General features: G+C 32.3%; 3 protein-coding genes and 1 long non-coding RNA gene across 4 annotated transcripts in view; 2 read left to right on the forward strand and 2 right to left on the reverse strand.

Moving 5' to 3' along the window:
* The window catches only part of LOC135088665 (glutamine synthetase 2 cytoplasmic-like), a 229556-nt gene extending 220868 nt beyond the window's left edge, over positions 1 to 8688 (reverse strand). Inside the window, exon 1 of the mRNA XM_063983597.1 lies at positions 8679 to 8688. The gene's annotated coding sequence lies outside the window, so the exon portion shown is untranslated. The remainder of the gene's footprint in view (positions 1 to 8678) is intronic.
* Positions 1 to 12057, reverse strand: part of LOC135088667 (nuclear migration protein nudC) — a 61709-nt gene that overhangs the window by 43532 nt on the left and 6120 nt on the right. The gene's annotated exons all lie outside the window — the stretch shown is intronic.
* The window catches only part of LOC135088668 (uncharacterized), a 28775-nt gene that overhangs the window by 14397 nt on the left and 2321 nt on the right, over positions 1 to 12057 (forward strand). The window lies entirely within an intron of this gene.
* Positions 9032 to 9822, forward strand: LOC135088670 (uncharacterized). The gene is made up of 2 exons (XR_010257202.1): positions 9032 to 9571; positions 9660 to 9822. It is a non-coding gene; the product is annotated as an uncharacterized LOC135088670 (long non-coding RNA).

Genomic DNA, 12057 nt, shown 5'->3' on the forward strand with positions numbered 1-12057 from the left:
TTGTAACATACCATAACGGTAAGCATAGCTGCATATTCATCGGTAAGGGCGTGAAGTGCATACAGACGCCTGGCAACATTTTAACCAACAAACTGAAATGATATGCATGCATGTCAACTGCCTGCCTCGAAATTGAACCAATTCCCACAACTGCTGCTAATAACCCTGAATACACCTTAGTATTTAATACATACTAGCGGCCGCCCAGACTTCGTTCTATGTTAATCTGGGTTATAAACAATAATACTGTGAAGTATCAACAAAATCCGTTCAGTAGTTTTTGCGTGAAAGAGTAACAAACATCCAGACATCATCATGACACACAGACTTCCAAACTTTCGCCTTTATAATATTAGTAGGAAGGAAGTAGGATAATATGACCATTTGACCAACCACTGCAATGCGATCAACCGTATTTACCAATTCCACTCTTCAGAGCCACGATATGAAATGACATTGGAAGACCTGTATGGTCTAGTTAGAATCCTAGTAGAGTCAATATAGGAAACAATCTTTTCACTAGTGTGAATATTATTTAATTAAATTCTGCCTCTGGTACCTTGTAAGTCGTGACAGATGTATGAAGGTAGATTCTCACTTCGGGACAATTGGAATTAGTATAATTGGGTGGATCAACTTTTTTTTGTATATGCTTGCAAAATTTTTACGAAAAATAATAGTCACGTTTCCATTGTTTAATTAGATTATTTAGTAACCTTACATATACTTCTTTAATTTTTCAGGATAGGGCACGATCTTTAAGTAAATTTAAGCCAGATATTAGACTAAAAACAGATATAGGTCACATTCTGCGTCCCCTGGGTTACTGATATTTTAATCAAAGAAAACACATGAAATTGTTAATTTAATTACTTTTATTTTAAGAGATGCACAAAACTAATAGTTATCAGTCTTGAAATGCTTAAAAACTATTAAGGGGTTTTCGGAATAATCCGATATCACGTCTCTGGAGTCACTATTTAAAAAATCAATACAGAACTTTGTCATATTTTTAAAACAAATTATCACAGAATCAAAACAAAAAGTAGGAATACTTCTCCTATAAAATAAAAACATTATTAATAAAAACAATTATGCACAAATGCTGGTTATGGCAGTAGTATGCAAAAATCACCACACTAATAAGGGGACAATTGAGTTTGTCAGAAGACAAAAGTGTGACTCAGGAGACACAACTTACAACTACATAAAAAATTGACTCACTAGCATTAACAAAATACAAGTTTAACTTTTATTACGTGTAACAGTCTTAACAATCTTACTTAACAATATTATTACTTAACAATAATAAAAAGATACATTTAACAGAATGTTTAAGTATTAAAATGACTTGAATTATGAGATCACTAGGTACTATATTATCACATTTCAAAAATATCTATAGCTTTACTAAATTCGTAATATGTTTGATCACGTTTAACTTTAGTTGTGGGTTTCTCAAGAATTTGAACAATATCTCTATAATCTATAAAAGATACGTCTGTCTTGTCTAAACGAAAAAGTTGGGCATGTTTGACATTCCTTAGAAATGTCACGAATATATCACCATCGTCATCAAGGTTATTAACAACACAAGCATATTTGAAAATTTTCCCTTTCGTAGCGTGCACGTTGACAATTAAAAAATCTCCACAGGAAATTTGGCAATTTTCTTTGTTAAGTCCGGAAGTAGATGGTTCTTGGTCATCATCAGAAATGTTAGGCGTATTATATACGATATCATAAATTTTTTTGCCACGTGGCATAGCTAGATCTTTTAGTTTCACCTCCTTTAGAGGAGTTTTGGAACATTTTTTGTAGTTACTCAGAGGAGTATCATCATCAGATGAAACAAGGCTTTCAATTAAAATATTTTCTGTTTCAACAGAAACAGGAATTGTGACTGGACGATACGTTTTAGGTTTAAGACAGAAACAAAAGCCTCTGTCACAAAAGCAGCTTAAATTTCTATATTGCAACTCACCTCGAACTGTAGTGAATACTTGGTGAACATGTAAAGTTCCCATTAAAGGTGTAATATTTTTCGGCAATTGATTCTTAATGCTTTCTATTTCTTGTGAAGAAATTAAAAAAAGTTTGATCTTACTCATATCCTTTACTGCTTCATAAAATTGTTCTGCACACACTATGTCTCGTCCAGTCGCGACAATGTTGTCGGCCGCTCTTTTAAGAAAACCACCAATGCCGTCAGCGGGGCCTTTCCCGTGACCTGCTTCAAAAAATGACCACGTCATTGCCGAAAAACCATAATCGAATGTTTTCGTCGAGCTAAGATAAAAGTTCTGCTTCTGCCTATATTGGCTAAAAGGTCCATCGCTGAAAAAATGCACAGTCTTAATAAGTGGAAAATTATTGCGAATATCAGTCAAAACAGGATGCAGATGGGCCCATATGGCAGCGGGTTGATGGTTTGTTGAGGCTGAAACAGTGCAATACGATTCAATATTGCGTTTATTTTTACCAGGCACATAGACCACAACTGTATGCAATGACACCTGCTGCCTTGATCCTCCAAAATGGTGCGCTTGAATTTCTTGATGGTATTTGCACTCATAATTTTCACTGAAATCTACAACAATCACCGCCTCTTCTTCTTGTAAATTACTTATTGCCAATCTAAAACTTTGGAACTGTATTTTCATGTTATATACATGTTTTTTTAATCGTTTGAATTCTTGATTAAATGACAGCATTAACTCCTTAAGTATTCCTTCTTTCTCTTCCTTAATGTTCTTGAATGTTTTCATTTTGTTTCCCTCCTTCTCATATATTTCCTGTTTTCTGCCCCATTCTTGCCATTTTATCGGTTCAGTATCCCGTGTAACGTCATGCTTAACTTCGTTCTTACCACATTTGTCGCATTTTCCATACATGCAATCTTCCTTATTTATATCACAAACTGTGGACGAAATAAGTACGCTCAAGTCATCGGTGTGAATAACTCTCTTTCTTTTTAGTATCTGTGCCTTCAAAGTAGGGTTAACATGCAATTTGCACAGACACATTTCACGACCATCAACTGATGGCTTGATAACGAAAAAAGGCTTGTTTCTAGTGAAGTAATAATATGAACATCTCGTTTCTGGTTTTTCTTGCTTAAATATTTTATACAAATTTTTCATACTATCCAGAAGGAATCTTATCTGTACTTTTGTTTTATTCTTCGTTAGCGTTTCTTTTTTTCCTGCTGTAGCTCTTGATATGTCATCTCTGAGAAAAAAATGATGCAATAGTTTTCGCAATTTTGTTTGTTTTTCCCTGATTTCTTTAGTAGTTCTTACTTGGCCTTGTAATCCCAAGGATTCTTTAATTATTTCTCTTTTTGCCTGCCCTTCCATGTTATCAAAAATATCTTTAAATAGTTGTTTGTCCCGGTTTTTTGTAACATTTTGGTATCTCTCTTTTATAGCATTACTTAGCTTTTTATATTTGATTTCATGCTGTAGTTTTTGCTCTTCCTTAGGTTTTTTATTTTTTTCAGTTCTTTGGGAACGTTTCTTATATTTTTCGCACTTCTTTGTAAGCTTTTCAATTTGCTCTTTAAGTTTTAAGTTTTCTTTGTACAATTTTGACCGATTAGTTTTCACCTTTTTTCTTCCTTTTTCCTTTTTCGTCGAATCGGGGTTTTGCATTAAAATCTGAGGAACTGGCGAAACATGTGGTGTGTGATTTTGTTCTTGTTCTTGTAAGATAGGAGAACTTGGGGGTGTAACTTCTAAAACTCTCTGCAATTTTTTCTTTTTTTGTCTTAGGTTTCTCTTTCTTAATTTCCATATCACTCTAGCATTATACTTTTCTTTGGGTGTTAAATCATTTACAAGTCTCTTTTTTGCGTGATAATGTTCTCTCTTTTTTTTCTTATACTCTTCGTATTTCTCTTTATTTTGTTTTAATTTTTCTTTATATCGTTTTTGTTTTTCAGCTGGAGTTAATGGCGCCATATTTTCTGTAACAAATGATTATTTACTAAGATTTTTTTTAAATGCAAAATAATAACCTTTGGCAATACGAAAAATTTACAAACTATTTTAGAAGCACACAAGAAATCAAAATTAAACCTTAGTAAGATATTGAATGTACTATTACTAGAATAGGGATGATGACTGGGTGATGAAATCGAAATTATATTTAGTCCGTAAGACACAATAAAAAAAAATTGGATACATTTTTTTTTGCATAATCGAATAATTACAGTATTATATTGAGTTGAAAAGTCGCGTGACGTCACTTTTGAGTAAAAAATCTACTCAAGCGTGACGTAATGCGCCATTTCAACTCGATTTAGCACTTTTATTATTTACTAATTATGAAAGAAAATAAAAAATATTATGAGTCTAATATTTTCTAATTATCTGTCTGACGGACAAATAATTGAAATTTTGTCATCTAGCCTATTCACTTAAAGTACTTTATGGAATAGCAAACTTTATGAGTGTAGTTTATAAGACGAATTTCAGAAAATACAGTAAAAATACAATTTGGTAAATATCTCGCTTAAAAATAATGTGTTAATAACAAAAAAAATGCATGATCTCCTGAGTCACTGCAACTGTCTCTTGGGTCACCCAAAAAGTAAGCAAGGGGACAGGTTACCCAGAAGACATTTAACAGATAAATTGTTTTATCTGCACTATTATGTAACAAATCACACAAATGTATACTAACACGACATATTAGACTACATTTAAATAGTAATTTAGTTCAAAATGAGTAAAAAGTGTAAAATACTTACGAAAATACGAAGTCTCCCAGCGGACCGACAATAAAACCACCCGACCTCAATCGAACTCTCGGACGAACTGGCAGAGTGACTAGAGCATCACGGGGTTCACAAACTCAACCACGTGATACTTAAAACACTTCCTGATTGGTCCGATCAGGCGTGGTGCCATTTATCTACATAACTTGCTAAATATGTTGGGTAAGTCGGGAGACAAAAATATCGCTACTCTATCGGGGACACTCAGTAAAAAGGCAAAAAAAGGTTTAAATTATTAAATATCTTAGACTTTTATTGGTTTATTAAAAACTATGGACTTTTAATTCTACTGACGTACTAAAACATTTATAGTGATAATACATTTTTTTCATAACAAGCTTCAAAACTTATGACGAAGTGGCTATGGGGACAGTAAATTTTTGTATGGGAGTCCAAAATTGTCTACTGGGTAACCAGCTCAAAAAATATAGAATTTGTGAAAATGTATTTTATTATTTACGTAATTTAACTGCCAATGATCTTAATTGCTTTTAACAATTTTATATTAACAGAACGTAATTCAGTTTTCATGTAAAATAAAAAAACACTTCAGGGACAGTAAAAAACAAAAAATAGTTTATTCACCCAATTATTACCTGACGCATTTATTCATTTTAATAAAATAATAACTATATTTAAAGTTACACGTGTATCTGTTCGCCTGCTTCCATTCATACATAATACGCATTTATTTACCTACCATTAGCAAAAATGAGTCATTTTAATATTTTAAAGGGTGTGGAAAATTATTTGCCACACTCCCAATAGGATTGCTAACTGATATCTTTCAACAGCTTGTAACTATTATAATGAAAAGACCACAATTTTATCACGCAGTTGAAAACGAACTAAACTCAATTTGTTTTATATTAGCAAACTCTTTGTAACTCCAGTTGCTGTTGCTAAACCAGTGGTAAGGTAAAACTTTATTTGATTATCCGATTTCCCATGAACTTTTTGTTCATAGCGCATTCATAGTGTTCAGACTCAAGACAAAGGAACACACAACCTCGTAGTTTGTTCATTGAATTGTTTTTAAATACGTTTTTGTTGACTCAAGCTGTTTTCACTAATATTACTAATGGCCGCGACTTTGTTAGTTACAAAACTTTACGCTTCTACTTTGTAAACAATGAAAAATTATGTTTATTTTAACTAACATACCTATTTGGTTTACCATTGAAAATATTGATTGCCCTATTTGTATTGTTTTAGAAATTATAGCAAAGCCAACATATCGAAATTATTATGAACATCTAAGCATCTTTACCTCCTTTTCGGCCTTGTCACAAAATCCATTCTTCACTGACTCTCTCACTCCTATTTTTAATGTCAGATTACAAAAGCATTATACTGTAAAAGATAGAATTCCTATTTCCCTAATTACATACAAGGCTACATAATGGAAGGCACGCGCCTTGTGTATTATTAGTTTTATAATAATCTCTAAGTAATATAATAAAAGCAATACTCTAAAATGTTGGCTTTCTGATGCATCTGAGCACCCATCATCACACTAAAACAAAGAAGCTCACGAAGATTCGTGCAAAGAAGAGTCTACTGTATTCTAAAGCCGCTCTCTCACTACTTTATCTTTGATCTAATTTCGTTGTAACGGCTTACATTGAACACAATCCTATCGCAAGTTCTCAGAGACAGCGAAAGTGCTTGCATTTTGCATGTTGTCAAGATATTTGCAAGGCAGGGAACCGGTTCCGATCATTTAGCGAAATAATTTTGCAATGTGCGCCCACCGCTGGTTTCGACTGTGCGCTGATCAATACATCGTGTATTTCGACGGAGATACGATCTAATTTTCGACCTCTTATTTCGATACCCGACTTTCTGTCATGCTCGTGTGCAAATAAAAAATAGAGTTCCGCAGAATAAAAAGTTAATTATGTTCGACCCTCGTCCGAATATTCAATCAAAACAAATAAAGATGAATCGAAGAAGAAAGCGTCCCACTTTATCTCAGACAGAAAATATTGTCTTAGCTTACAACGAAGATTTAAATACAAAAACAAAAGCTTGATTTACGAGAACGCACATTACGAAAAGCCACAAACAGCGTTTGTACATTATAATGCCTTGACCGCAAGTTGTCTATGTATTACTGAGCTTAAACTCGCATAAGGCCTCAAATTAAGAAGTTAACCGTGCGGCCTTGCAATTACTATAAAAGAAATGCATTATGCTACCACTGCCCAAGATGCCTATCCATCATGTTATCAAAGCAACAAAGAGGACCATGGAACCGAGAGCAAACCATGATTTATTGCATCAGAGGCCGACGAAACGAGACCGCAAATAAAGAGAACACGGACCTTGAAACCGTATCTGACAAAATCAATCGGACTCCGAACAAAACTTGACCTAAAAATGTAATTGATGAAACAAACTTCAGGCCCGTTTAACGGGTACAAAATATTAATTATGATTAAGAATAATACTTTCACTAATTGTATTTATTTATACTTTTTTTTACACAGTCATATTTTATGTAGTTTTTCTTTATTGTTGTAAAGACAAATAAAGTAAACCGATCAAAAATATTAATTGAGCTCTAAAACCTCTCATTAATCTTGACTCTAGATTAGAAATAAAGCTATTTTAGAAGTAAAGTTTAAACTTTTCTTGTCGCTATTTTTTTATTTAATCATTTATGGGACTAACTAAAAATATCTAATTTGAATGAAGAAACCAATTTCTTGTTAGTCCTAGTTACCTACATATTAAAAATAAATAAAATATGGGAAAGTACAAATGACGAAATTCAAACAGAAACCCACCAATACACCCAAAAGAAACGGAAAATTACAAAATATCCGTGACATCAACTGTAATAATCTTCAAGACTTTATCCTGTTCTAAATAATGATACTTTACTGCCAACTTTGGTTTGATGATGATAAAAATTAATGAAGAAGATGATTTGAAAATGATTGAATGTCTAGAGCCGGATACTGATGACGCTAAGGGGTAAAAACTATATAACTTTAGCGACTTAATTACTCAATTTTCTAAACAAAAGATAGTTTGTCTAACAGTCGTTAAATAATTTAAAATAGTGTTGTGTCGTTAAAATAATGCCCATATTTTACTGAAAACCGTAACAATTAAAATTATTTTATTGTAAGTGGAAACTGCAATTTTCTGTCCGTAACATTTGCAAAACCAATTGCAAGAGAACATTATTAACTTAATTATTCAATTATGTAATCATTTTTATTGTTTCTAATTTCATTTCGCAATTTATACAACATTAAAAGACACAGCAGAAGTCATAATAAACTGCATAATAATAACGCATTTAGTTTCCAATATAACTAAAAACAAATTAATATTAAACTATTATTAATTATTTGATCTGAAAAGGCTTAGTACAACAGAAGCGATATTGAATAATGTGCAAACCATATCCTTTCGGACAGTATTGCGATATTGATGAGTCAGACTTTCAAGGATTCAAGTGACTGTTGTAATTTATTCTGGAGAGAAGCAACACTATATTGTTCTCGCTCTTGTAGGCATTACCCAAGTAACACAAAACACAATTATAAGAAGCGTACAACAGCATGAACCTACGTGCAGAGCAGTATATGAGCAGCATATGTAGCACTATATCAGCCGTATAAAAGTCTATAAGTGTCTTGTAAGCGCAATTTGGGCCCCAAATAATACGGCTTTGAGCATTATTAAATATTATTAGTGCTGCTAACCAGCGCTTATAATGTTATTGAAGACAGACATTAGTAAAGTTGTTAGACAGCATATTCTAATGTAAAAAGCATTTTATTAGATGTTAGTACAGCTTTGAAACAGCTTTCAGAATTACAATGCCAAAGTTACGTTTTATTCTAAGGCTGAACGTTTTATTTTGTTTGTTTGAAAGTATTTGAAAAAACTTATCGCATTTTATTGTCCGATTTGATTATTTTTCGTTTAGAGTATTGCAGTGCAATGGTGTTGTGAGGAGATGTTTTAATGTCTTAATTTAAAATAATTTATCATAAGGTAAGTATCTTTTTTTTTGTTTCAAGAATGAAAATGAGCTGGGAGTATTAGTCTTATGTGAAAATATATATATGTTTGTGGTTTATAATTCACGCGCCCTCACAGAAATCCTTTTTTTAATAAAATAGGGACAAATTTAGAATCGACATATGACACTTTTTGTGATTTTTTTAACGATTTGATTAATTTTAACTTATAAAATTGCTTCTATCGTTACTCCGCTTGTAAGAAAAGGATAATAAGTAGTATTTCATGCATATGTGTATTATAATTTTATTTTCTATGTTAGAGAAAACAGAAAGCAAATGGCGTCAGATAATATTAATGTTTTAAACTTTCAACTAGTGTCTTTTAATGTTGTCAGTCTTATTATAGTAAAAAGAAAATGGTTAAGTCATTCAACCTACATATAAAATATCTAAGTGATATCTTTAGCATTACTGTAACACTTTTTAGGTATGTTATAATGTTCATTAGGTTTAAACGTCATAAAAATGGATTGCTTTAGTGTTAATCAGGGTACCGAAACAATAATTTAGAATCCTTTAATCACGTCATGATCCCCTACTCCACGTCTTTCAATTTTATCTGTCTCCAATTAGGTAGGTACCTAGTTTGACAAGTGTTAAGTATAAAATCATTATCACTACAAATGTAATTTGTAATGAAACACGATATAGCTACCTATCTTATTTTTCGCTCATTGTAATAGTAATAATTTAAAGGAACTTTTTGTAACTAGTTAGTAGTGTTGCTGTAGTCGTTTTTTTAAGGGTATGCGTTATACGAGTAATTATTTAGTTTTCAGGTAACTACTTCTCTATTAAGTCATAAAATAAGCTTATTTGTTTTTTTTTTTCAGATGCCTTTTAAAATAGTGCAAACGACCGAAAGGGATGAAGGAATGTTCTACGGAACTTCTTGACTCACACAACAACCGATTGTACTGTATTTTGTGTATGAGGTGTATCATTTTTTGGAACACGTTTTGCATTTCTTAAACCAAATATAAAGTTTGAATATTCCGTCTTTATCTTTCTCTTTACTCCACCTGTTCTCTTAGGCTGAGTTGCACCACCTAACTTTGACCGTAACTATGACGATAACCGATGTTTTTTGTATGGGGTTTGACAGATTTTTGACGTTTGTTAAAGTAAGTTGGTGCAACCCGGCCTTAAGTCTTTTTCCACTGTTTATTCATGTCAATAACGTGACACGTTCGACATAAATTTTCTAATGAATATACAGGACCTACTAACGCACAAATGAATATAATCATACGGCTCGTGGTTTTATGGCCAAATTATGACCTAAAGTAATAAAATATTTTTTTAATTTATCTAAATAGTGCTAAAAGCTTTAAAGTAACAATAAAATAAGAAGATAACAGAGCTAAAACTTTAGTAAATGTTTGGCTAATGCTGAGCAGTAAATAAGCATAAGAAAAGATCATAAAAATGCGTTCAATCTGTAAAATGTGTTAATATATCTGAATGCACTATAGAATATTTCGACAACGTTTATTTAATGCATTAGGTTTTCTTATTTACTAATATACGGTTTTAACCTTTGTGTTAGTGTAAATGCTGTTAAAGGTGCTGTATATTAAAAGTAATTAATGTTTTAGTATGATTATAAGCCAATTAACTTAATTTTTTTAGACCATATAATAGCTTCATGCATTGTAAATTTTACCGCATTCTACTCAAAAGCATTTAAACTAAGTCAAAACTGATTTAAAGTGATAGTCTGACTTTAAAACGTAAATCAATCTTAACTTCAGTGAATATACAGATTGCGTGTTACTTGGGTAGTAACATTGTATTTCTCATTTTCAATAAAATATACAAAGTGCCCTATCAGATATTATTAATGACATAAAAGGCTATTAGGCGACCTCGGAGGCGCGGTGGGGCAAAGTTCGCGTAGTAGGTAGAGTCGGCAATTATCAGCATCAAAAGTCTCAAAAATATAAATACTATTCATGAATAACCTAAATAATAATACTTATTTATATCATTCTACAAAATAATGTAGTCAGGTTTTTTGTATGTATTGCGAACTTTATTTATAAACAAATGAAAGGAATCGACACGACACGATGTCTCGCGTTTCGAAATACACGGAGAATAGGAAATGCAACTGAACTAGGTATGTGAATCAGATGACATTAGCGAAATGTTGCATTATAACCTGAATTACGTAAATCCGATGAAATCAAAACCGACATGATATCGAGATGGCGGTAATAACGCGCGCTGATGCGACAAGGAAGATATTTGCAATGAGTTCCGCGCGCATTCGGTAACCCGCAACACCCACACAGCTACACCATCTTTAGGATTATAAACGTGTGTGCGTGTTGCACAACACAGCGCAACGCATAAGTGGGATTTTAAGTCGGTGTGTTAAGAAAATAAACAAAACCTTTACGATTGTAAATAAGCGTGAACTAATTTTGCAAGACTGCATACAAAAGATGAGTTTTTCCAAATGTCATGTTTTCAAAGTAAAATGGAACGTGCGCTTGTTTGTTGCAAAACTACACTCGCGAGCAAAAGTATGGAATCACCCCATTAGGTTCGAGTGATCATTAGAACTAAATGACTAAGAAAATTAAATAAAAAATGGTACCAGTTTAAGGGTTATATTATAAACTTTAGCTTAACACTATAGATACATAGATAATCATTGAGTTCTTCAAATCATTCGGAACAAAACACAAGATGGTGATTCCATACTTTTGCTCGTAAGTATAGTTAGCAAAATTTAATGGTCTGGATTTTAGGCATGACATTGTGTATTTATTAGTTTAAGCTACTGGTGGTAATCCTACCAAGGTAACCTCCAACTAAGTAACAAAAAAACAACATTTTACCGGACAAAGAGTGGTTGAAGAAGGAAATCCAAAGGAATTTAGCAAACGTCCTTTAGACAAAGTCACATACATAATACTATGTAGATAATGTAACTAACAAGGACTTGGACCAGGTACCGACTGACTACTTAATGAAGTGACCGAAGGTGGCAACAAAATAGCGCATATTGATCATATTGAGGAAAACTAATGAATTGTGTATAACAGCGCAAATTGCTACTGTAATGTAACATACAATTTATTACGAATTAAGTAAGTTAGCAGTACAGTACCCCAGGCTATAATTTAATAAGTCAAATTATTTTACAACTTTATCATTATGGTTTACTAGTTTTAACCGTCTACAAAAGTTTATGATGGAAACAAAGAAATATCATAAAAT

Source organism: Ostrinia nubilalis, chromosome 4 (genome assembly GCF_963855985.1).
Source record: "Ostrinia nubilalis chromosome 4, ilOstNubi1.1, whole genome shotgun sequence".
NCBI lineage: Eukaryota > Metazoa > Arthropoda > Insecta > Lepidoptera > Crambidae > Ostrinia > Ostrinia nubilalis.